This window comes from Macaca thibetana, chromosome 16, assembly GCF_024542745.1.
Source record: "Macaca thibetana thibetana isolate TM-01 chromosome 16, ASM2454274v1, whole genome shotgun sequence".
In the NCBI taxonomy this organism is placed as follows: Eukaryota; Metazoa; Chordata; class Mammalia; order Primates; family Cercopithecidae; genus Macaca; species Macaca thibetana.
This window is the reverse complement of record NC_065593.1, coordinates 69,095,908-69,119,964: the sequence shown is the minus strand read 5'-3', so window position 1 is coordinate 69,119,964 and position 24,057 is coordinate 69,095,908. Positions and strand designations below refer to the sequence as shown.

Sequence of the window (24,057 nt, the reverse complement as noted above, 5' to 3'; positions counted from 1 at the left end):
GTGGAAATGTAGCTGGAAGGGGAAGTTGGTCAAGTCATTAGAGCATCTGTGTTTGCTAATTGTTGTTTGTTCAGGTTAGCCTTCTACCCTCCCGCAAAGAATGGGAAAAAGATACATTTGTCTTCTTTAATGATTAGATTTCAAAGTGGGTGGCTCCCAGGTCTTTGAGAAAGACATTTCTGGGTTGTAAAAGGGGCAGAGAAAGAATTTACCATTGCTGGTATTTTACAGTAAATACTCTTGAGAAGAGAGGTCAGAAGCATACGGTCACGACATAATTTGTCTAAAGTTTAGTGAAGGTGAGAGGAATGTGAAGGCCATCTTGGTCAAGATGCAGGAAGAAAGGGAAGAAGTTGTTGAATATTTTCGAGCGCTAGAAGTTTGGAGGAGAGGACTGGGCAGCTGGGACCTACACAAGAAGAGGACGTGTCTCAGCTCCATACCTCTAGAATTCATAGGAGAGAGCTCCTGAAACTGAAAGCTCTACTGAAACTTCTGAGAAAGGGTCTTCTCTGGTGGATACTACTTCTAAGGGAACCTTCTGAGCAGGTTCTGGGAGTTGTTTTTTGTTTTGTTTGTTTTGTTTTTTTGAGACAGAGTCTCGCTCTGTTGGCCAGGCTAGAGTGCAGTGGTATGATCTCAGCTCACTGCAACCTCCATCTCCCGGGCTCAAGCATTCTCCTGCCTCAGCCTCACAAGTAGCTGGGATTACAGGCGTGTGCCCCCAAGCCTGGCTAATTTGTGTGTGTGTGTGTGTGTGTGTGTGTGTGTGTGTGTGTGTGTGTGTATTTTTAGTAGAGACAGGGTTTTACCATGTTGGCCAGGCTGCTCTCAAACTCCTGACCTCAGGTGATCCGCCTGCCTCGGCCTCCCAAAGGGCTGGGATTACAGGTGTGAGCCACCGTGCCCAGCCTGGAGTTCTAAATGAAGGTGAAAACTAGACCCATCAAGCTAGATGAAGCTGGAAACAGCATGAACACATGCTGCTGTTGGTGTGAAGACCTGTTATGGGAGTGGTACTTTTGACAACAGGGAGCAAACAGAAGGCATGAGTCTCCAGGCTTCCTATCTCCCCTTAGTGCCATCTACTGCATTATATGTAGCAGAGAGGCAGATGGCAAAGGAGAAATGTGGTCTGCACAATATCATAGGGCAGAATATTGAAAGGTGGACTTGGAGATGAGAAACATGAACTTAATATTTGGCCATATACCACGGTGGCGGCCCATCTACACACTGAACCAAGACAGTAGAACCGGGTTCCAAAAACTGAATAGGGATTGGGAAAGCAAAAAGTGTGTCCCAACCCCTGATTCCAGGTAGGAGCTAGAAACAATATTAGGAACCTCTCCTCAAAAGGAACTGTGTTACAATCCTCATTTGAATCTCAAAAGATATGCATATTAGCCTAAGTACAGTCAGGAGCCAAAAAGTACACTGTGATAAAAAAATCAAACTCACTATTTTTTAAAAATGACTTTGTGCGTAGTAGCCTTTCTTTAAAATTTGGGTGAATAGACACTCAATGGAAGTTAGAAAAGTGGACTTTAAAGTGTTTCTAAATGCTTTTTATAACTCAAGCCTGAAATCGGCTTCTAGAAGCAGAATGCAGAGATTGGGGCTGATAATAATGTACGGTCTTTTATGTTTACCCCCGGGAGACATTGACACTACGTTGCTGATAATTTTTTCTATGTTTAGATATTTAAATTTTATTTTTATATATATTAAAATGTAGCAGTATTTATAAATAATTTACAATTAAATATGACCCTTTTAATGTAGAGTTTCAGGCTTTTTCATCTTGTTTTCCATTTGTCTTAGAAAATTCTTTTAGCATGCATGGATAAATAATATTTGTAGTAGTTAATTTTTTGAGCACTTGCCATGCATGAGCCACAAAATGTTATAATAATACTTTATATGAATTGACTCATTTCTCATAACACCTAACTACCTATAGGGTCAGGACTACCTTTCCAGTTTATAGACAAGGAAAAGTAGAACAAGTAACATTAAATAGTTATTTGCCTGAGATCCCACAATAAATCTAAGTCTAGCGAGTGTGTATGTTTGACATGCTACTACCTCTAATCATAAATATGTATTAACACATTTCCATGCATCTGGCTCAGTATTAAGCTTTTGTATAAATCATCTTACATATTATTCACAGAACTCCTACATGGCAGAAACCATTATCTCTCTTATGAAAATAAGAAAATTAAGGCCAAGAAAGATAAGCCATTTAGTTAATAAACAGTGAAGGAAATATATGAGCCTGGAGAAATTGCTTCTAGAATCCATCCCGTTGATCAATCTGCTATACCAAAATAAACAGCCAAAGAAAAATCTAATGGAATCTTTCAGAAATATCTGTCCATTAAGCAAGAAAAAGAATAGCCATCATTTCTGTTTTGGTTTTAAGAATGGAACAGTACACACTGGGTCTTATCAGAGAGTGGAGGATGGGAGGAAGGAGAGCATCAGGAAAAATAACTGTTGGGTACTAGGTTTAATACCTGGGTGATGAAGTAATCTGTACAATAAACTCCCATGACACAAGATTACCCATGTAACAAATCTGTTTATGTACCCCTGAACTTAAGAAAATTCTTATGTTTAGAATGAATAACACTCTTGTCCATAGAAGTAACATTTATACTATAGTAAATCAATGTTGCTTCATTTAAAAATAATCTCAAGGAAATAGGAACAAAGGGGAAAATAAACTAAAAAGGGTATTGATTATCTGCAGAGGGTACTGAGATACGTATTATTGTTGTCAACAGTAAACAAGCCTGGTGCTTCTCAATCAGTCTCTTCTTCTCATGCCCAGCACAAAAGAAAATTTCAAGATGGGATTATACAGTGTATTTAATTAGTCATCAGATAAGCTATAGCTGTGGAATTATAGTATCCCACCCCTCATCTTCAATTTTGCTTTCAGTGGTTTCAGTTTCTTGTGATCAACCATAGTCAAAAAACATTACATAGAAAATTCCAGTAATAAGCACCATATGTTTTAAATTGTGTGTCATTCTAAAGAGTGTGATGAACTCTCATGCCACACCACTCCATCCTGCCCAGGATGTGAATCATCCCTTTGTCCCACATATCCATGTTGTATGAGTCATCTTCAAGTTAGTCACTTAACAGTGTCTTGGTTATCAGATCAAAATAAACATGTATACAGATGCTCCTTGACTTATGATGGGGTGATGTCAAGATAAATCCATTATACACTGAAATTATTGTTAAGTAAAAATGCATTTAATACACCTAAACTACCAGACATCATAGATCAATCTCGCCTACCTTAAATGTGCTCAGAACACTTACATTAGCTTAGTTAGGCAAAATCGTCTAGTGCAAAGCATACTTTATAATAAAATGTTGACTATCTCATGAATCATTGAATATTATAAAGAAAAACAATGCTTTTGCACCATCGTAAAGTGGAAAAATCATTAAGTTAAACCATCATGAGTTAGGGACTCTCTGTATATAAAGTTCGGTATTATCTGCGGTTTCAGGCATCCACTGGGGGTTTTGGATAAAAGGACACTACTGTCTGTAGAGAAGTCAGATCTTCATTACCTAGAGAAAAAGACATTTAAGAAAAGACCAGAAGCTTCATGGGAAGAATTGATGGAGCAGTAAGAGAGGTATGATGAAGAGACTCTAGAATCTTAATTCACAAGCCCCAGAAAGGATCACAGAATGTTAAGGCAATTTCCCCGATTCTGGCCCATTCTCTTCTAGAGCGTCCTTCCCGTAGGCTGTGCTTTCTGCAGACTTTCCAATACCCAAGGAAGTTATGTTTTCTTTCTCTTTTGGCATCTTGTAGATTTAATGTTCATCTGTTGAGGCACATTGAGGTGATTTGCCAAATGGCAAAAGAAATGTGCTGGGTCATTATTCTTTACTCTGAATGAGCCAGACTGACTGTCTATACTGTGGGAATATGCCAAATAATTACTTTAACCATGTCTTTCCCTTTAGCTGTGTATACATGGACCTCGTATTCTAGATAAACTTGCTTAAACCTCGTATTGAATAATTACTGGCAAGTAGCCATGTGCTCAGAGTAATTTAATGTTCATCTTTGGTTTCTACAGGGTGCTAGTGACAAAAGCCGGTTTTGCTTATGAATACATTAGAAGGATTTTCTTTTTATAATTCAAAGAAAATCTACAAAACATGAAAAAAAAGTACTTGATTTTTTTAAAAGCATTTTTGATCCTAAGTTTTCCTCAGGAATCACAGATACAGTGCTGAGAAAAATCTGATGTAGTTTAACTTTTAAAAACAGAAAGTCTCCATAAAAGGGTACCACATGTTCTTACTGCCTTGCAAGTTAAGCAGTTGTTATTACATTTAAATCATGTCTGACATAATGTTGCTTTCCCTTTTGAAAGTGAGGACCAATGTTGCTGCGTTTTATTATGAAAGGTAAACAGTATGAATTCCCATGAATCACTGTACCTTGTAGTCCTGTCGTAATTGAAAAAGCCTTGGGGTAGGAGGCAGGAGCTAGAGATCCAAATTCTGACTGTGATACTTATTAGTTTTAGAACCAGAAGCAAGAAATTTAACATCCCTCTTCCTTCCCTTGTGAAACTGGAAATAATATCGTCCTAATCTTGCAAAGCATGTTTATGAAGCATAAATTAGATCATATACAAAGCTATGTCATAAACTGTAGAGTGTGAAAAGTTCTACACCTAAAGGGCAGAAAAGATAGGTTAACTAGTTTAAGATTTGTACACTTTTTAAGAACAAAAAAAACCCACTAAGAATTCCAGAGAGAAGTTGGAGAAACATGAATAGAATACAAGTTGGCAATACATACTCCAAACTTTGAAAATGCTCATACATTTGGAGCCAGGACTTTTCTTCTGGGAGCTCTCATAAGACTACCATGATGAATACTATCTTAATAAATATAATAAAATATCCTAATATCTACATGTCCAATATTAGGAGGATGGTTAAGGAAATTAGGATATAATTATATGGTGTTTCTTACACAGGAGTAAGATTTACATAATTATATAAATGAAGTAGGAAATTTGTGTCAAAATATTTAGCCAATATTTAGGAGCCAGCAATAATATCTATCATCAAGATATAAACTATGAATAAATTATCAGATAAAACAAAACTCCACAGTTGCCTCTGAAGGCTGTGCGATTGTGGGAATATTTGTCAGATTGTCTTTCTTAAGTGTTTGCAGGTTTTCTACAATAACCTTCATGACCAAACACAAAGAGATTAAATACGTACATACATACATACAGTAACATGAGACGGCAATTTTATCTATGGTCAAGAGTGAGCTCTGTGGTCACAATAATCTCATGAAATGTTGAGACATTGGAGTAATGAATACTCCTCACTTTTGATAAATCAGTTATCATTGGTGCTTTCTGGAAATTTCGTATTATTCATTATTTGGATGCAAGAGTTTTTATTCTTTCCAGTATCAGAAGAAGCGCGATTCCCTACCAGAACATTAACGATAGTTATTTTGAAATCTCTGTTCTTATTTTAAACACTATTCTGCAATAAACTGCTTGGAAAAATGGGCAGATCAGAATCTTCTAACATAATGTTGACATTATTTAATAGCTGCTTCGGTTACTGTTATAAGCTTTATAAGAGTGATTACAAGTACAAAACTTACATTAAGACATCTTTGTATCTCAGTTTATGAATAAAGCCAAACTGAAGTTTATAACAATGTGTTTTATTTTCAGTTACACATTAAGATTATTGACTTATTACCTAAATATTCTAGACAAATTACATATCCTATTTTTGGAGAGGTTACTGAGGCAACATTTCATCTCTTTTCTGTTATGCTTGAAAAACCTCTTTAGGGAAAATGCAGCCATTGTTATAGAAACCTGTTAATGTGGATCTTTGGGGACTTGTTCATTAACATCATCTATGCATAGAAGTCGTCTTAGTTTTTTTTTAAGTGAGTTAAAAATCTATTCAGGCACATTTTCTGGTTAAGAACCACAACAAATAAAACACTTTATGTTCCCAACACTGTTTCCTCTCCTACAACCCACTGGAAGACTACATTTCTGAGCCTCCCAGCCTTCCTTGTATTTTTGTTAGAACAATTTTCCTAGCAGGTGAAATGTGTACAGAAGTGATGTTAATCCCATTGGGCAACACGTAAAAATCATTCTTCAGAATCTTTCAGACTCCTCTTCCTCTTCCATAGTGTCCGTGAAAGCCAAGATTTCCATCTGGCCCTGTAGGAACATGGTCTTGGAAGAAATCCACTAGGAAAGCATCCAGATTGGCATCGAAAGAAATTCTTACTGTGCTGACCCACTGAGAGTCAGCATTTCTTTGTTTTTCAGCATAGTTTACTATCTAATCCTGACACCTATAAGCACTTTATTTTATAAATTGATATTAACTCTATCATCAACTAATTTGATAGTCAAAGAATATGGATTTGCCTTTATTTGGGAATAAAGTTTCCCCTCTTTCATATTCCAGCCAGAAAATATAATCTCATTCAAGAGTGTTTTGTCAAATGGTCAATTAAAAATAATACTATTGATAAATATGAGTCTATTGATGATAACCTTTAATGCATAGACTACTTCAATTTCACCAAGTATTTAAACTTTTATCTCTCTCTCTCTTTTTTCTGTTTTTTTTTGAGATGGAGTCTCACTCTGTCGCCAGGCTGGAGTGCAGTGGCACAATCTTCGCTCACTGCAACCTCCACCTCCCGGGTTCAAGCGATTCTCCTGCCTCAGCCTCCCAAGTAGCTGGGACTACAGGCATGTGCCACCACTCCCGGCGATTTTCTGTGTTTTTAGTAGAGATGGAGTTTCACCATGTTGGCCAGGATGGTCTCCATCTCTTGACCTCATGATTCGACCACTTTGGCCTCCCAAAGTGCTGGCATTACAGGCGTGAGCCTCTGCGCCCAGCCCAATATTTTATCTTTGAATTATGTTAGTCTAGGGAACGTCTATATTCTTCCACCCAATAATTTTGGCTCCTCGTAGAATTGCTTTTACTGAGCTGAGCATTGAATATTCACTTCTGTGCTTTTCTGAGAAATATTAGAAAATTACAACCCTCTGTTGTATGGGAAAGACAGGGTCCACTATACTGCGATTTACTGTAGTGTATCATCTGTGACTATACAGCAGTGGCTCCTTTCTTAGTGCCATTCTGCAGTATTTCTTTCTAATTTTGTTGTTTCAATATCTGTACTCCTCTTAGAAGTTTATTTTTAAATAATGGACACTATGACCCTATTTAAGTCTTTGTTTTGATTGGTGAGATTCTCATAGCCATATTTGTAATCAACCACTAGATGTAAAAGCTGATTTGACATTTTTCTTTCCTGTGAACTTTGTCCTTTATTTTACTTTATTTTTCTATTTGTATTTCCCCATATCCATAACTGTTCATATGTTTTAATTTATTGTTGTTTGTTTTTTAATATATTTCTCTCTAGGCCCTCTAATAGTTATTTTGTTCTGGTGACAGTGCTGGTTTTAGTTTTCATAACCTAGATAATTGAAGAAGGGTAAAGTTTGAGACATAAAAATTAGTCATAATATATAGTGAATTACATATATATAAATATAATGTAATTCAGTCTACAAAACACTGGACAAGCTTGGTGGTGGTTGGGAGCATGGTAGTGAGTCTTCCTAAATTATTTAATTACATATGTATTTATACATTTGATTTTTGATCATGAACATTAAAAATTTAACAAATTTCTAAATGAAAATGAAATGATCAATTTAATTCCTGATCCAGTTGACATACTGTGCAAAGTTAACATAATAATTAGATAGAGTATATCTGGAATAGCAAACAGCTCTAGAGGAATAATCTTGTTTAAGGAAAAGAAAAAGTAGAATACTTATAATCTGTTAAAACACAGATTATAACCAAATTTGTTATATTATGGATTTAAAAACCACATGCTTCACAAATATAGCTCATACCATCAAAACACATGATGCTTCCAAAACACCATTGATAAAACAATAAAATTACTTCTGTCCTCTCGGAGTAAAGAATGCCCAATTTTGTGTATTTATATGAAAAAATAAATCAAAATGAGAATTCACTGTTTTACTTTCTACTCCTAGAAGGTAATAGGCTGAGAATAAACAATGTCACTTGTTATCATTATTATTTTCAAAAACATTATACAAACAAAGCATAGAACTCAAGATTTATACTATCATTCATAGCATGGTCAACACTGTCCCCTGAAAAAAATAACGTTAATGTCAAAACATCAGAAACACCATCAAAATGCTAAAACCTATAGCCATTGATTCTATGTTCTACAATTTCTCCACCTGAAGTTTCATTATTTTCAAATATTTCCATTCTTCTTCAATGGAAAAATTAAGGTAATATCTTTCAAGTAAAAGCTTAAATTAATGACTACAATGAAAGCATAACTAAGGCATTGGAGGTTTTTTTCTCTCTGCCACCAGTCTCCTGAACTTATTGTAATATGAACTAAATATCATCTCTCTTTAATAAACATCTGCATATATTAAACCCATTTTGTATGTTTTGGTGGGAGGGAGATAATGGGGGAAAAAGTGAGACAGATTCCCAAGATACAATTTCATCTAATTTGGGCTATGTCTCTATTACTTTATATAAATAAATACGGTTAAAAATGCAATGAGACCAGGCGCGGTGGCTCATGTCTGTAATCCCATGATTTTGGGAGGCTGAGGCCGGTGGGTTACCTGAAGTCAGGAGTTCGAGAGCAGCCTAGGCAACATGGTGAAACCCCATGTCTACTGAAAATACAAAAAAAATTGGCTGGGTGTGGTGGTGTGTGCCTGTAATCCCAGCTACTCGGGAGGCTGAGGAAGGAGAATCACTTGAACCTGGGAGGCGGAGGTTGCAGTGAGTCGAGATCATGCCATTACACTTCAGTCTGGGCAACAAGAGCAAAACTCTGTCTCAAAAAAAAAAAAAAAAAAAAAAAAAGCGATGACACTTTTGTATTAGCTAATCAAATATAAAATTAGATTGCAAATACTTTGGGTTTAAAAGATATCAGTTATCTCTCTTATTGTTATTTCCTAAATGTAATGTGTCTACTTTTCTCAGATTTCTTTCAAAATATTTTTCTTATCTATGATTTTCTGCATTTGACTATGCTACATGTAGGAATGCCAGGTTTTTATTTGTTGGTTTTGTTTTTGTATTTATCGTGCTTGGGATTCCCTGAGCTTCTGAGATGTGTGATTTCAATCACTATGTATAGAAAAATCTTCACAAGTATATCTTCAAATACTTCCTTGCCCATGCTCTCTCACTTCAGGGACACCACTTAAGTGTTTAGATTATTTGACCTGGTCCTAATATGTCTATGATGCTCTGTTTAGCTATTTTTTCTTTGTCTCAAAGTTTCAATTTCTCCACATCCTCTCCAGCACCTGTTGTTTCCTGACTTTTTAATGATTGCCATTCTAACTGGTGTGAAATGGTATCTCATTGTGGTTTTGATTTGCATTTCTCTGATGGCCAGTGATGATGAGCATTTTTTCATGTGTCTGTTGGCTGTATGAACGTCTTCTTTTGAGAAATGTCTGTTCATATCCTTTGCCCACTTTTTGATGGGGTTGTTTGTTTTTTTCTTGTAAATTTGTTTGAGTTCTTTGTAGGTTCTGGATATTAGCCCTTTGTCAGATGAGTAGATTGCAAAAATTTTCTCCCATTCTGTAGGTTGCCTGTTCACTCTGATGGTAGTTTCTTTTGCTGTGCAGAAGCTCTTTAGTTTAATGAGATCCCATTTGTCAATTTTGGCTGCTGCCATTGCTTTTGGTGTTTTAGACATGATGTCTTTGCCCATGCCTATGTCCTGAATGGTACTACCTAGGTTTTCCTCTAGGATTTTTATGGTATTAGGTTGGTGGGATTGTAAACTAGTTCAACCATTATGGAAAACAGTATGGCAATTCCTCAAGGATCTAGAACTAGATGTACCATATGACCCAGCCATCCCATTACTGGGTATATACCCAAAGGCTTATAAATTATGCTGCTATAAAGACACATGCACACGTATGTTTATTGCAGCACTATTCACAATAGCAAAGACTTGGAATCAACCCAAATGTCCATCAGTGACAGACTGGATTAAGAAAATGTGGCACATATACACCATGGAATACTATGCAGCCATCAAAAAGGATGAGTTTGTGTCCTTTGTAGGGACATGGATGCAGCTGGAAACCATCATTCTTAGCAAACTATCACAAGAACAGAAAACCAAACACCGCATGTTCTCACTCATAGGTGGGAACTGAACAATGAGATCACTTGGACTCAGGAAGGGGAACATCACACACAGGGGCCTATCATGGGGAGGGGGTAGGGGGGAGGGATTGCATTGGGAGTTATACCTGATGTAAATGACGAGTTGATGGGTGCAGCACACCAACATGGCACAAGTATACATATGTAACAAACCTGCACGTTATGCACATGTACCCTACAACTTAAAGTATAATAATAATAAATAAATTTAAAAAAAAGTTTCAATGTGAGTAATATGTATTAAATTGTCTTCAAGTTTACTATTTAAAATCATTTGATAAATTTTTAATTTCAGATATTACATTTTTTCTTCTAGAATTTCAATTCGGTCATTTTTTAGGGCTTTTACCATTCGGTAAATTACTTCTCTTAGTTATTTGACATATTTAGATTTGTTTAAGTCCTGTCTATTAATAAAAACATCCATTTCGTCTTTGTGTCTGCCTGTATTTGCTGTTTTTTGTTTATTGTTTTCATTTTTGGGTCAGTTTAACCTGTCTTTTTGCATCTTTTGATTTCTGCTTATATGCAGGACATTTTGAACAAAAAAATAGAATAGACTAAACTAGACAACATGTTTTGTTTTCTTGCTTCCAGAGTTTCCATACCTTTTCCCTTTCAGGCAGCTAGGGTGAGGGATGGATCATTTTGATTTCACCCATGAGTAGAGCTAGACTAGCACTGGGTCATTTAACTAGTGTAAAGTTTAAATTGCAATTAAAGAGATCTATATTTCTCCTTCCTCTCAGTCTATAACACCCTGTATTGTAGCAAAGGGGGTTGAGCATTTTGATCCTACGAAGCTTTGAGCTGGCAGAGAGCTGAATTGCAGCCTGAGTTTTAGTTTAGTTTATTCAACTCCGCAGTGCCCGGGCTCATGCACTGTGTGAGACTGTTTTTCTCTGCTCTCTCACTCTTTCCATTGATATATACTTAGCAAAATCCTCATGAGAGATAATTGTCAGATGAGAGATTTATGTTTGCTTTTGGAGATCTTTTAAATTCTAATCCATCATGTCAACCCATACAGTTCTTAAATTTCAGCTGGTTTCTCATCGTCTCATGGACTATTTTCTGATTATCAGGCCTGCCTCTCCCTCTGCTATTCATGCTAAGACTAAAATATTGCTCCAAGTACAAAAGAAGCCCCTGCTTTTTGCTCAGGTATGAAGGACTTCTCATCCTTTTTTGTAATTTAGTTATTTCAGGCTCCTTTGCATCCACTGCTTTTTGATGATTGCAAAGAAAAGTATGACTGTTTGTTAATCCGGTATTGTGATAGAAGTAATAGTCTCTACCAAACTTCTACTTTCTACTGTAAGTGGACCTTTCAACATAATTAAGGATTTAAAATTTTACTCTGTTGCCTTTTAGTGTAGTGAATTTCCTATGTTTCTCCCCAATTATATCATGGATGCCCTGAAGCCATTCATTCATCCATCCATTCATTCATTTGATCATTAGTTTATTCATTCATTTGTTCCGTCCCGTAAAAAATTACCCATGGTATACTCACTAAACTTTAGAGGATTTACACAGTTCTAGCAAACATATCTCCAACCATAAAGTGTTTACAGTGTTATTTGGGCCAGGGATGAGCAATTGATGAAAACCAAAGCAAAATAATTCTATCTCTAAGAATTTATAATTGAAACAGAAATAGATTCATTTTCTGAATCTATTTTTGAGGAGATTTTGAATATGTGCGCTTTGCAGCTGTGGGCAAACATCTTCCGCATTTGCAGTAGAAATAGTATTTAAAAAACAGACAAGAATCTTCTGGTCTTCTAATAAAGAACAATGAAGCAAATGCACAAAGGGAATTTTAGTGAAAGAAATCATGGACTTCAATGACATGATTCTAGGTGTTCCTGAGAGCCAGTCATTTCAAATATCTTTGTGTTTTTAGATGAAGCCATCGTTTTTTCTCTTAATCTTCTTCATATATTGGCTGACTTTCATTTATTGAAGACTTGAAGTTAATGAAAACTTTCTAATACAGATTAATAAGACATATATACAAATAAACAATTCAGTAGGAAGTGGAAATGGATGACAGAAAAAAAGAGGGAGGTGGGGGGGGAGAGAGCGAGAGAGGCGTTCCATGTAGATATTTGTGAATATATAGATATATAATTACTTATACTGAGGTAAGGCTAATTGATCTCTCATAAGCATTCACAAAATAGAACCGTGGTTCCCATCCACAAAATATACTCCTCCTCTGGCAGTTATGGGAACTGTCATTCATCTGTTTACTCAGGCAAAATAATCAACATAATTCTTGTCAAGTCTATTTTTGTAATTCCCACATGTAATACACCAACAAGCCATGTGGGCTCTATCCCCAAAGCCTAGCTTAAATCTAGTCACCTCTTGCTAACTCTGGGTATCATCTTAAATTCACACCACCATCTCTCCATCTAGATTCACTGTATTTTAATATATCTCCCAACCGTTCTATTCTGTACACAGCAATGAACATGGTCTTTTAAGAATGTTAATCAGATTGCTTAAGTCTCTTGCTAAAGCTTTTCGTTTATACTTGCAATAAAAAGAAAATTCCTTAGTGTGGCCTTCAAGATTTTATACACAAATATTTCCCTTGACTCTTTCTCTCCTTAACTGTGGGTACAGCTACACTGACCTTCTGACTGGTTATCCACCATATCAAGTTTGCTCCTGTCTTACAAGCTTTATACGTGTTTCGCTTTCTGCCTAGCAAGCTCTTCCCTCCTCAGTCTCAGTCCTTACCCTGCTGTGATTGTTAACATTGAGTGTCAACTTGATTGGATTGAAGGATGCAAAGTATTGTTCCTGGATGTGCTTGTGAAGGTGTAGCCAAAGGAGATTAACTTTTGAGTCAGTGAACTGGGAGAAGCAGACCCACCCTCAATCTGGGTGGGCGCCATCTAATCAGCTGCCAGTATGGGTAAGAATAAAGCAGGCAGAAGAAGGTAGAAAGAGCAGACCTGCTGAGTCTTCCTGCCTTCATCTTTCTCCCATGCTGGGTGCTTCCTGCCCTCAAACATCGAACTCCCAAGTTCTTCAGCCTTTGGATTCTTGCACTTTACACCAGTGGTTTGCCAGGGTCTCTTGGGCCTTCGACCACAGACTGAAGCTGCACTGTCAGCCCCCCTACTCTTGAGTTTTTGGGACTCTGGCTTCCTTGCCCCTCAGCTTGCAGACAGCCTATTGTGAGACTTCACCTTGTGACCATGTGAGTCAATTCTCCTCATAAACTCCCCTTCATATATACACATGTCTTATTGGTTTGGTCCCTTTAGAGAACCCTGACTTAGTATACCTACTTAGCCCTCCTTTACAACTTAGCCATCTGCATAATTCTCACTCTTTCAGAGCAGCCATTCCTGACAAAGTCATGCTAGACCAGAAATTCTCATCTCCTCTGCTTTGTTTTCGTCTGCTTTATTCCTGTGCTTTATTGTCTTCATTGCATTCTCTCTATCTGAAATTACAGTGTGTATCTGTCTATTTGATTATTGTGTATCTTCTTTACCAGAAGAAAAACTCCTTAAGAGTGGGGACCTTGAGCATCTTCCTTCTGCTTTGTTCTCAAGCTGGAACACTGTTTAGTACATTGTAGAGCTTAGTGAATTTTGGATTGAGTGAACAAAGGTATTTTACGTAGGCAGGAAAACCAAGCAAAGGCATGAAGGTAAAACAATGGGGGTTGTATGCAGACAGTGGCAAATAGTTTTTCTCAGTTTGAGAAAAGGCTATATGGAGAAAAAGAATGGCAAAGTAAATCGCAGGGGGAGCTTATGGTCATGTGGCAGATCAATGTGAAGGCAACAGCAATAGCTCATCGAAATTCAGATGAGGAACTCCTTGTTCAATCACGTATTGCTTTATATATCTATGACACAATATTAAGAGACACTATGATATTAATGCACTGCCTAAATCATTGAGAGTAACATCAAGGAGGACTTCTTTTAGAATAATGTAATTCTGAGATGTCAAGTCAGTTTTCCATGAAATGTCCCAACAACTTCATAAAAAATTCTGGGCTAAGGAAATTACATGTCCATGTTTAATATGGACAAAATAGATAAATATGTACATGATATTTTAATATAAAGTGAGTTCATAGATACAATGTCTTTGGGGATAACTGCTTAGTTCATGTAAAGAACTTCAACCAGAATGTTAATAATGTACTTCATCTCCAGGAAAACAAGCATATTCTGTATCCCATAACTTCAAGTATCCATAGTAACGTGAATCATGTTGATTAGATATAATAATTATCATTTCTCAAGAAGATTAGAGCACGATAATTGTTTTATTCTAGATTTTTCTTATTGCCAGTTAAGTAACTTAATGTAAGAAAAATTGGGAAAGCCACACTGACTTTGAGAAAGAAAAGAGCAATTTCTTCAATATGTATTCTAATACGGAAAACATCTCTATTTAAAATTACCAGCTTTAATTTAGGGTCACAATTAATCTGAAATAATTGATAACAATAACAAACAATCCAACTCTCCGAGCAAGTTGTACAAAAGAACCAGGAACATTTAGATTCTTGTTCTAATCACAATCAGTGTGAACCTGCTGTGTTTGTTAAGAAATGTAGAGCATTCAAATAAACTGTGTAAATTCCATCGTGGAGATGCTTCCAACATAGATGTAATTGGTAAGGTCAAACTGGATGGTCCATTGACTTTAGATGGTCAGATAGGTGTCTCAGAAATTAAAAAATACTTTGTAAAACATACAGTCAAAATTCCTTAGGCTAAGTATGAACCAGTTAATGGAGTAAGCATTTGTAGCAGAAAAGTGGTACAGAGCGTAGTTCCACAAATACTGTAATCCAAAAAGGAAGTTCATATTAAGTTTCTAAGGATTTTAAATTTTTTTTTAATTTTGAATTTTTGTTGGTACATAGTAGATTATATATTTAGGGGGCACATGAGATGTTTTGATACAGGCCTGCAGCGCATAATAATCACTTCACAGAAATGGAATATCCATTCCCTTATGCATCTATCCTTTGTGTTACAAATAATTCAATTACACCCTTTAAGTTACTTTAAAATGGGCAATTATTATTGACTATAGTTATCCTGCTGTGCTATCAAATAGTAAGTCTGATTTCTTTTTTATTTTTGGATCCATTCGCTATCCCCACCTTCCCCCAACACCGCACTACGCTTCCCAGCCTCTGGTAACCATACTTCTACCTGTGTTTATGCGTTCAGTTGTTTTGATTTTTAGATCTCACAAATATAATAAGAACATGGAATGTTTATCTTTCTGTGCCTGGTTTATTTCACTTAACACAATGATCTCCACTTTCATGCATGTTATTGCAAATGACAGGATCTCATTCATTTTTATGGCTGAATAGTACTCCATTATGTCTATGTACCACATTTTCTTTATCCATTCATCTGTTGATGAACACATAGGTTGCTTCCAAACCTTAGGTATGGTGAACAGTGCTGCAGCAAATGTAGGAGTGCAGATATCTCTTTGATGTACTGATTTCTTTTGGGTATGTACCTAGCAGTATGATTGCTGGATCATATGGAGCTCTAGTTTAGTTTTCGTGTGTTTTGTTTTTTTTTTTTTTTGGAGGAATTTCCAAACTGTTCTCTATAGTGATTGTACTAATTTACTTTCCCGCCTACATTGCATGAGGGTTACTTTTTTTCCACATCCTTGCCAGCCTTTGTTGTTGCCTGTTCTTTAGATGTAAGCCATTTTAATGGGAATAAGATGATACCTCATTGCAGTTTTGATTTGCTTTTATTTCTCTAATGATCAATGATGTTGAGCACCTTTTCACATATCTGTTTGCCATATGTTCGCCAGAGTATTTTCCTACTGAGCTGTTTGAGCTCCTGAGATATTTTGGCTGTATCCCCTCCCAAATCTCATCTTGAATTGTAGCTCCCATAATCCCCGTGTGTTGTGGGAGGGACCTGGTAGGAGGTAATTGAATCATGGGGGTGGTTACCCCCATGCTACTGTTGTTATGAGTGAGTTCTTACAAGATCTGATGGATTTATAAGGGGCTTTTCCCCCTTTTGCTAGGCACTTTTCCTTCCTGCCACCATGTGGAGAAAGACAAAATTTAGCTGGACGTGGTGGCGGGTACCCATAATCCCGGTTACTCGGGAGGCTGAGGCACGAGAATCACTTGAACCCAGGAGGCAGAGGCTGCAGTGAGCTGAGATCGTGCCACTGCATTCCAGCCAGGGTGACAGATCAAGACTCTGTCTCAAAAAAAAAAAAAAAAAAAAAAAAAAGGTGTTTACCTCAGGAGACAGTCTAAGCTTATCCCTAGGTACTGTAAAGATATAATTCTCTGAAATGAAACTCACATAAGATTGTTTCAAATTCAAAAGACACTGGCTCCTCCGCTCAAGTGGAGAAGGGGAACCAGGTATATGCATTTGGCTGTAACTGAACAGAGAAGCTGCGGCTACCTCTTGTTGAAGCTGTGGTACTTCATATAGAGAGCAAATGCCAAACCTTCTCTTCAGGAATGTATAGTACAGGGAGAGACATCTGAAATAAGTGCAGAAACTGTGTTTGCTCATCAAGGGAGAACCTGAGTATCAAAGACCATAATATCCGGGGCACCGGGTTAAAATAGATCTACTCTCAATACGGTTGACTACAGCCAAGGGCAGGATTTTGTGTCCTTAGTGATTTGAGTGATAAAAATTTCCAGGTGAGTTTTCAGAAACATAGTTGGGTAGGTAAAGGTCAGCATTTGAATTTATGAAGGGTAGACATTCCAGTGACCCTATTTTTATGTCTGATATGCAGAGCACTCTCTTCTTAGTATCAAAGTACCAGGAAATTGAATGATAATTGGAAGATTATAAGCTAAACAGACACACATAGAACTGGAAGGAAATTAAATGGGTTAGAGGAATAATGAATTTAGGCTGGTGGTTTCCAGGCAATACATATTGAAGATCACTAAATTATCTACATTTTCTATTAAGAGACCCATGAATGAAGAAGAGAGAAGCAGAAGGAAAGAAAGAAACTGATTGAAAAGACGCAGTCAAAATGAGCGGTGGGAAAGAGAAGGAGGTAAGTAGAAAAAATTTTTCAGTTTGTCTACGATAAAACCTAAAGTCTAATTAACTCTATTTTCCAGAAGTCATATTTGCTGTCAAGATACAATTTTGCCTACATAAATTAGATGGGCATGGAACCAGTTTTTCCTCTCTAGGCTTGAAATTTCTATTGCATTTCTTTATGCAAGGAACAGCTCCTTCTAATTCTCTGAAGGTCTCTCTTACCTCTCTGTTGTACTTCCTGTGAAATATATTCTTGTGTGTGTGTGTGTGTGTGTGTGTGTGTGAACTCACTTGCTCAAAGTGTTGTTTGGTTGTAGTTTCCTTACCCTTTTTTAACTGGATTATTCTTGGTCTAGCTCGTTCATACTGACAGCTCCAATGGGACATCAAGTTTCCCTTGTTATTTTTATTTGTTAGTGTTATTATTTTTCAGAGGGGTAAAGGGGCAGAAACTGGGAATGTTCAAATGCTTTTCTGATGATGCATTCAGGTTACTTCCACTCTGCTGCAAGTATCAGTCCCTTAAAGCGTGTAACAATTTTCCTGCCCACCTGGCAGCGGTAGGAGGCAGTGTTGTGTGTGGTAGTCTCAGAACTTGTCTACTAATCTTTTAATACATTTCAGCCAATATCAAAGGCATTCTAATTCAGAATGGACTATTACTTTTATTTATTTATTTACTGTCTATTATCATTTAACTGAGTACCATTAGGTATGGCAGGACTGGAGAACTTGCTAGGTATATTCAGGTCTATGTTTCTGTAGGTCTTCAGCAAATACTTGGCAGCCAGTTACAACAGTGACTTACACATCTCCTCTATTGCAAAACGATTTGCCAGACCCTTAAATGTCTACTCCAAGTGTTAATAACAAACTTAAGAGAAATATCTTTTTGACAGCACTTTATTATGTTTGAAATGACAAAGTTTCTAGCAATGATATCTCTACATCAACAATGATGGGAAAATGTTAGTGTAACTATTAATCATAAATGGAAGATACCAGAACCAAGGAGACAATATACAGAGGAGAAAAAGAGTTTGCTTCCCTTTTTTGAAGTCTGAGGATTTGGTCTGTTTTATTAGACTTGCCTATAATTCTCTACGTAGCAACAGATTTTGAATTTTATGAAAAACCTTCTTAGTTCCTTGTATTAGTGTTGCTGTCAGTGTTAATTTTTAAATGATACGCATTGTCATTTTTTTGTTTTGTTTTGTTGCTTTAACTGTTTTCTGAAATGTGTCGTGGTAAATTAGAATAGGCTGCATGTTCTTTTCTAGCCAGGCAGCATTTTAAACTAAAGGTTGTGTTGTACAAATCTTAGTATTCTTTTTGTTGTTGTTTCTTCACTTTTATCTTTCCCTTAGTTGCCAACCCAAGACCTGAAATTTCTTTACCAACATTTGTTTATTATGTTATTTAACCCAAGGAACATAAGACCGTGCACATGTACAATGTTTATAGGTTTGCATGTAGCCCTTGGATGACTTCTTCACATTTATTCTTGATGACTTGGCTCCAAACCCATCTTTTATATTCAGTTCTTATTTTGGTGTTTTTTTCTCTTCTTGGCTTCAAAGCCAAGCATGATGCTAAGTGGCACTGGTTGGATGATTACCATAGAATCTCAAACAAGCCGATGTGTTATGTTTTATGTTTAGAACTAACAAATACGTCTCATGGCTTAAATGACTGCCTTTACAACAAAGGATGGGAGCTAAATTATACTCACCACTTACTCTCAGGATCTTTCAAGTGTGGAGACATTAGAGGAACGTCAGGATGTTCTTGTCCTTTATTTGATTTGTTGATAAATAAATAAAGTGTGAGGCATTTTGTTTTTAACATTTAAATTACCTCCTCAGCAAGCATTTTATGGTGGTGGAAGGTTATTTTATACTTTCAAGTGTAAGTAAAACTTTCTAAAGTTGGCGAGTTATCTCCATTCCATTCCAAACTACTGAGATTTCTCTGTAAACAAACCTTAGCTTTCTGATCTATTAATTTCGTTATGATTTTTTCCCTTTGTCTTCAAAGCCATGTCTCTCATTTGTGCTTAGTGAAGAACAAATTTGTAGAGTAAACTGTTCAATGAGATGAGGAATACAATTCTCATGGAAGGGAGGGTTTTCTTTGAAACACTTGTGCCGAGTTGGAAATGTAGATTTCAAAATTATCTTGCAAGTTGGATATAGACATCCTAATTCAGTTAGGCAATTTGATCAGAGATACTTTGTCCAAATTATTTGAATAATAAAAATGGCAGAGAGTTTTCTCTCTACCAATCAATTCATGTAGCACATTAAATTATGTAAATATCTGCCTCAGCACTATCCCACTCTACAACTTAATAGTATGTTACTGAGAAAAGGGAAAATACTAGTTTAAAATAAATTATAAATTAAAAAGTTTTAATGCATATTTCTTATATATTTTTTCTTTTCGTAAATAGATAGATTTGAAAAAAATCCTGTATTGCCTACCCTCTGTGATTTTTTTAAACTTAGAACAAACCATTTTCCTTGGAAGTCTGAATTAAAAAGTTTTAGTTTCTGAACCACTAAGTAGTTATCATAGACATTTAAAATACTCCTATGGTTATGATTTTGTGGCTTTTGAAAAATGCAGCCAGTCTCCAACTGACCAAAAATTTACACTGCAAATATTTTTGCAAAATTAAGGATTGCCTTTTGGTCAGTGCAGTGATCATTATTGAGTCTCCCACCCATATTTAGTTTGGATGTGAAGGTTGTTTGTGTTTGCTCATGAGGTTTTTCTCTTTTTCTGTTGTCTTTTCCTCTCCATAAACTGAATTATGCTGTTGAGTGTCAAAATATGTATCTACTTATACCTCAAATATAATTTATATATTTATCAAATATAATAAATATGTTCTAACTTATCTCTTTCAAGATAATAGAGACTCGGAAGTAATCTAGTCTGAGAGATGTATCTCTGCTCACACAGCTGTGAAGGAGTAGAACTGTTAGGACGCCCAGTCCGTAGCTCAGTAGAGATAACATAACTTAATCTAAAATTGACTGATTTGAAAAGAGCGAAGGAAAATAACGAACTGTTTCCGTATCCCAGCAATTTCCATTCTTCCAGCATAGTGTAGTCGGATGTATAGTTAGAACACCATGGGTTGCAGAATCAGAGAAAACTCAGTTCAAACATCACTTTACAAGATGGGTGACCTGGGGCTAGTTATGAAATCTCGCTGATACTACATTTATCTTCTTGTATAATTAGATGGTAAAAAGTCTGTAAGGATTTTTGAGGATTGAATAATATAATAAATGTTTGTAAAGACTTTGCCATAGAGTGAATATGCAATACACACACACATATATAAAATATATATATACACACACGTGTACGTATATATATATATAAGTAAGGAATATTTTATTATTCCTCATATCTAAAATTCTAAGGAAATAATTCTAATGGTAGCATTAGACATTTGTTAATAGCTTATTCATAGTGAAGACCCACTGAATTGTTTTGTGTGTTTTATTCTCTGACCTGAGTACGTACATGTTCTCTGCCCCAGAACTCTGAGTTCTTACCTCAGCATTATGATTTTTTTCCAAGACTTTCTCTCCAAGACTTCTGGACAAGTTGACATGTTCAAAATAATAATACACTAAAATCAATTTGTTAATATTTTGAAATGGGTTATAATTCAGTGGTATAAAATTAACAATCAAGAAACTTGAAATTTGTTTAGCTATTATCTAATATGAAATAAGTTAATATATGCAGAATGCATTTAGTGCTTCGTATACACTAGGCGTGTTTGAGAGCTGGGTATGACCATCATCATTGTCATTATCACTATCATCCTTTTTATGTGATGGACATGACATCACATAAATGTGTGTTGAATGAATAAATGAATAAAAGACATGCAAATAGCATTCACATTTCATTTCAATCTGTTGAATTCATGGGACCATGCTAAGCTAAAGTTTGTGTTAACGTATTCATTTAGTATTGTCCTTGTTTGATTTCATTTAATTAACTCATGGATTTATTCATTCAACACACATTTTTAAGCACAGTGCTGGATACTGGAGATGCAAAGGTGACCAAATTCAATCTTTGCTTTCAAGGAGCCCACAGTGTCTCAGGAGAGCCAGACATTATTCAGATGATGAAACCAATGACTGTTCAACTGCCGTTCTGATAAGGGAAATAAAGTGCAGGGGGAGTCAGGGATCAAAGCTTCTGTGGGGAAGAAATGCTTGGGCTGGGTGCTACAGATGCAACGAGAGTTCAGAAGCTCTTCAGAAGGGAAGAGCTTCCCCAGAAAGAAACAGCACACACAGAGTTTCTGTGCTAGGAGGGCACACAGCATTCCTTAGACACTGGGCCAAAGGGTAGAGGGGCTAAAAAGCAGATGGTGAGGCTTGCTAGTGGGAGATGTCATATTCACAGAGCACATAGCTTTGGTGGAATTGTTTTAAATGCACAGCTTCATTTTGTCCTCTAGTGAGGTAGATGCTTGCCCCGTTTATGAATAGCCAGGTTCGGCGAGGTTGATAAATTTACATAAGGGTCAACTCACATCTAGTAACTGGCGCACAGCTGCAATCTAAATTAAGGAATCTCTGGTTAGAGCTGAGGACTGTAGCCTTACTACAGTGTAGAGATTAGGAGTTTAGTATGGATTAGACCACACAAGGAGCTAATGATTTATTAACTGTTTTTCTTAGAGCAATAAAAAGACGTGGAAGAAACTCAACTACTAATTGACAAGATCTAATTTAGCTGTAAAAAACCAAAAATGGTTGTAATTTTACTGTGGAGAACCAATGACTGCATTAATTTGGGTTAGAGGGAGAGGGAAAGATGAATTAGGAAGTGGTTGGCAATTCTGTGGAGAGAATAAACGGCACCATGCACTAACAAGGAAGAGAAGTGGACATGCAATTTTTTCTTTTTCTTTTTCTTTTTGTTTTTGTTTTTGAGACGGAGTCTTGTTCTGTCACCAGGCTGGAGTGCGGTGGCACCATCTCTGCTTACTGCAACCTCTCCCTCCCGGGTTCAAGCAGTTCTCCTGCCTCAGCCTCCTGAGTAGCTGGGATTACAAGCACGCACCACCATGCCCAGCTAATTTTTGTACTTTTGGTAGAGACAGAGTTTCGTCGCGTTGGCCAGGATTGTCTCGATCTCTTGACCTTGTGATTCGACTACCTTGGCATTTCTTGATCCATTTATAAACTACTGATGTTGTAAGAATGTCTACAGCAGAGCATCTAATTTGTATGTCTATTCATTAAAACTTCTTTGATTGACAGTTAATTGGTTTATAATATTAGTCTCAAGACTAAACAAGCTATGTATATAACATTTGATCTTTCCATTACACGCATTATCACAAAAAAAGTGATGCCGTATGTCTTTTTCCTGGATTTTTGTCCACCTGAAATATGTGATGTCTACAGTGGTTCCACTTGGATATCCACTTTCTGCACATAATTTCATATGTAATTTGAAATTGCATATGAATATAGATACAGCAAACTGACTTCCTTTCCAAAAACACTTAGATAAGCTGAATGTGGTGGCACACGCCTATAATCCCAGCTACTCAGGAGGCTGAGGCACGAGAATCACTTGAACCCGAGAGGCAGAGGTTGCAGTGAGCCAGTATCGCGCCACTGCACTCTAGCCTGGGTGACAGAGTGAGACTCTGTCTCAAAACAAAAACAAACCATTTTAATAAAATAATTTAACTTTGGTATTTGAAATGAAAATTTAGAAAACAATTAGAAATATTAGAAATGCTTATTGCTTAGATATCCCTATTGCATTAAGAGACAGAATCTCAAAAAATATAACAGATGAAGCTAAAGCTACTCTACTGGAGATGTTGAATCTAGCATTTAAACCCAGGCATTCGCCAACAAGGTAAGCGCCTCTCAGTAAAGGGGTGCTCAAGATTCAACTATTCATTCAAAATAGATGAAAACCATATTTTGCATCATTGTGGCACATGCTAATGACAATTTATGGATTTTTAGAATTGTTCTTTCTTTTTTCATGTAATAACTGTGGTTATTTCTTCAGAACACTGAGTAATCCTGATGTTCACCACAAGACTTACTGGAGACTAAAGGTGTTTCTGAAAGACAGAAATATTTTCACAACTAATCACAACTAAAAGACAGAAATATTTTCACAAATTTAGAGCAATTTTTTATGTGTATAAACAATTGAATAACATCCTTCAGCATGCGATACATCTGTAAGCATAGCCAGTGAGGCCAGTATAATGCATCTGCAAAACACCTTTAAAAACCTCTAAATATCTACCATAAATAATATTGGAGCTAGTCGTTTAAGAAGTAAAACAAAACAAAAACAAAACCTTTTTAAGTCCTTGAAATTCTGCTCTTGAAGAAATGCCTAGAAAAAAAAAAAAGCGTTTTTGGCGTTTTCCATACACTTCTTGTTCGGGAAACCACTTAAAATTTACAAGATTTATTCCTTACATTTGGAACAAAATACTTTTTGTTTCATCAGATTTCCTTGAAAGATATTTGTTTTCAAGATGTTTGTCACCACTTGTAGGTAAAATAAAATATAGGGGATTTTCAGTACTGGAGACATTTTGTACAGT

At 36.3% G+C, this 24,057-nt stretch overlaps 1 long non-coding RNA gene across 1 annotated transcript in view; it reads left to right on the top strand.

Moving 5' to 3' along the window:
• The window catches only part of LOC126938332 (uncharacterized), a 244,779-nt gene that overhangs the window by 33,690 nt on the left and 187,032 nt on the right, over positions 1 to 24,057 (top strand). The window contains exon 2 of the long non-coding RNA XR_007720059.1: positions 17,346 to 17,436. This is a non-coding gene — a long non-coding RNA (uncharacterized LOC126938332). The remainder of the gene's footprint in view (positions 1 to 17,345; positions 17,437 to 24,057) is intronic.